This window comes from Mixophyes fleayi, chromosome 3 (assembly GCF_038048845.1).
Source record: "Mixophyes fleayi isolate aMixFle1 chromosome 3, aMixFle1.hap1, whole genome shotgun sequence".
Taxonomy (NCBI): Eukaryota; Metazoa; Chordata; class Amphibia; order Anura; family Limnodynastidae; genus Mixophyes; species Mixophyes fleayi.
Window position 1 is genome coordinate 111,672,717 of NC_134404.1, and position 3,435 is coordinate 111,676,151.

Below are 3,435 nucleotides of genomic sequence, written 5' to 3' on the forward strand. Positions count from 1 at the left end.
TGTGTAAAATGTTCTTAATAGTAACCATAATGTTGCATAGAAGACTAATTCTCCATAAGACATTAATTTAGTCAATGGCTCTCTTTCCCAGATAAGTGGTCCAGGTCCAGTGAGGTAAAGGTGAGTGAGGAAAGGGCAAAAAGCAGGGAAGATGCAGGTTCGGGGGAGTATGCGGGGAAGACAGAGGGGAGCAAGGGAAAACTCGAAACCTACAAAGATAAGAGTTGAACTTATGCCAGTTTAGTCAGAATAAATAACTCAAATTTGCACTGTGCATGCCCACAAAAAGAAAGGACACTTATGAGCCAATGCAGATATGCGTGCATCTGCCACTTGCGTCTCTTTACAGCTGGAGTGGCGGGACTGGAGAGAGCAGGGGCCCTCTGACTTAGGCTGACGACAGTAAGGAGGTGTTCACGTAAATGCAGCTCATACATACTTGCAGAAACACACATATATATGTTAGGAGGCATATTTTTTAGAATCAGTTACGCCCTTATTGGAGTTCTGACTCACCCCATAGAAAAGCAAATAAGCTTCAACAAAAAACTGCTTCTAGCAATCATGGGAAAAAAGAAATGTCCCATGGCCATGAAGTAGGTCTCCTGGTAGGTGCAAACTGAGGGTGGGGGTGTAATCAACAACCTAAGTCGAAGAACAAAATCAAATAAATATGGACTGTACTGAATATAGGTGAATACACTAAAAATTAGATAACAAAGAAATTATTATTTATTAGACATATAAATACACATTAATAAATAAACACTATATAAAAAAAACTGCAGTGTTACTCATAGATAATCAATGACCTCCAGTCAAAATTCAAACTCTGCTAATTAATTCGAGAGTCAAATTAAAACATATCCTTTTTAAAAGTCTTGTTCTATTGCCCACTTTTCTCTGACTGGCCTCCTTTCTGTTTCTTTCTTCTTCTATCCCTATAGCTAAAATTTGGTCAATCTCAATATTCTCATTATGATACACAATGTTTGTATTAGTCCCTGAATGCGTATAACCTGATTGTAACAGATTTTGTCTTGGACTGATGCTCATTATTGACCTTCTCAAAAATAAAACTTTAAAAAAAAAAAAAAAAAAGTCTTGTTCTAAAGAGTATTATGGTATAGATAGGGTTCATCATCTGGGATGGATTATGGACAGGGAAAAGTGACTGCCAATAGTGACTAACTTGTCTGCATAGTAACACCACTTCTATAAAAAGCTCCAAGCTGAATTTGACAATGTTTTTAACACGCAGCCAAAGATGGTGTCCACCTATATTACCTCCCCAAAGCTGTGTGCACTGCCTACTAGTGCCCAAAATTAGCCATTCCATGGCCTGATGTTCCTCTTCGAGGCCCTTCTTATATTATATATTTAAATAAAAAAATTATACGCAAATGTGACTGCCACAGCCTTTTAGTAAACGCTTGCAGAATGTGATTTCTGATACAATGCAGTTTATATGTACAATTATAGTTTTACAAGCCCACACCTTTACAATTAAAAAATATTTATAAGATTTCAGTTGCTGAGCTACCAAAATGTATCTATTTCATTAAAAACATAACTGATACCTGAGTGTACTCTGTTACATTACCTGGTGAATTGACAAAAATGGATTCCAGATCCAGATTTTCATTTTGTTTCTTCCTAAAACTGCAAAAATAATGAAAAGTGCTCAATTGCAGTCACAGAAAGAAACCATAAGCTGTACATAGAGGCTGAATATACCACAGGGCAGATTAGGGTAGGGTATTAGGGTATCTAATCTGCCCTATTAGCGTATCAATAAAATAATATTTTCATATGCTTTGACTAATTTATATGTATTAACCTTAAATTAACCCTTTCAATTCCATTGACATAGGATTTACATTGATGCCTATCCCATACTTATTTTGCCATCAACACAAATCCTAATTTAATAGCATTGTATTATTTTATAGTACTATATGACAGTTTATGCTTTGCTATATGTGTTCTGGAATCTTAAGTTTACAATGTGGCATTTTGTTTTGTAGAACTATGTAGTTTTTCTTAAACTGTTATACCTGTGTTACAGTTGATTATGTAAGATTGGTGTGACACCAATATAAAGAGCTATGTGTCTGTATGTGTAAGTACTAATTTAGCTATGACTGAGGGCATGTGCTGTGGAATGTACTAATTAGCATGAAACTCTTTTGTGGGCAATGGAAAATAAGAATATTGCTACTTATGGGTCAATTGGGTAATTTTTTACATTCCCATGGATCTAAATTACATTTCATTTTATAAATTGTTGCACAAAGTTTGTTGTGTACGCAGTAAGGTGAACTTGTAACTATATATATCAGAAACACTAAAAAGTAAGGGAAATTGCATTGTCCGAGGACCGTGGCAGGTGAGGAGTTTGACTGGAGCTACACCTGTCAAACCGTAACACAGGTGTCCTAAGGAGAGCTCAGGGAGGACAGAAAACTCCTGTGGAGCAGAAGGGTAAAAGCCACTTCATCAATTCAACAAACCAGAAGTTTGGGGGTCAGGAATATCCTATCATTCAATAGAGAGGGAGACAGGTATCATTTCATTGTTATATGTGCAAACATCACTTGTTTTGTGGTTGAATAGTGTGTGTTTCTGTGGATTTATAGGCCATGAACAGCCCTGTAGGCACATACCTACTGTTCCTAATGCTAAATCTGCCCCTGGAGAAGACTGGAAACATACACATCTCTCTGCTAACCAGATTGTATTTGATACTTTGGTTAATAACAATAGTAATAATAATATAGTAATAATATATCTTTCCTTAGCAAAATGTACTAGAACACAATCTGTAGATGATGCTTGTAAATTACCTGATGTAAATGCAGACTCCTACAAAAATCAAAACATTTGTTATTATGATTGCTACTGGAACAATGATCAATTCATGTAGTATGTGCACATAATGGACATCTATGTAAGAAAGAAACTCATTAGGTGAATAAACTTAATATCATTTACAACCACGCTACAAGTATAAATTTCTTACTTCAATTATATAAAACAACAGAGCTGCTTCCTTAACATGATCAGTGCTGTTAATACTTGTAATAAGTAAAATAAGTCAGCATTTCTATATACAGTCCCTGAACTAGAATTCCTGGGCCCTGCAGCTGAGACTACTGCCCAGCCATGGTAACCAGCACAGTTACCAGTTGTGTCTAATTTCCAGGGACAGTCCCAGATTGTAATGATTAATTACTCGATATCTTTGCTACAGTAAATGTACCTATTCTTGAGAATTGGCCAATAACATAGTGATCTTCCTCATTTTCAGTATGACAGGTGTCATTCATATTTTTATTTTTATTCTGTCGGCTTTATAGTTCAATATTTATTAAATAATATTTAAAATGCAAAAACCTCATTATCCTCAGGAAACATGACATGATGGGCATTGTA

At 35.6% G+C, this 3,435-nt stretch overlaps 1 long non-coding RNA gene across 1 annotated transcript; it reads right to left on the reverse strand.

Moving 5' to 3' along the window:
• Positions 1-456: 456 nt before the first annotated feature.
• LOC142142745 (uncharacterized) lies at positions 457-2,912 on the reverse strand. The gene is made up of 3 exons (XR_012689310.1): positions 2,847-2,912; positions 1,604-1,662; positions 457-645 (listed from the first exon to the last, which is right to left on the reverse strand). It is a non-coding gene; the product is annotated as an uncharacterized LOC142142745 (long non-coding RNA).
• Positions 2,913-3,435: the final 523 nt, after the last annotated feature.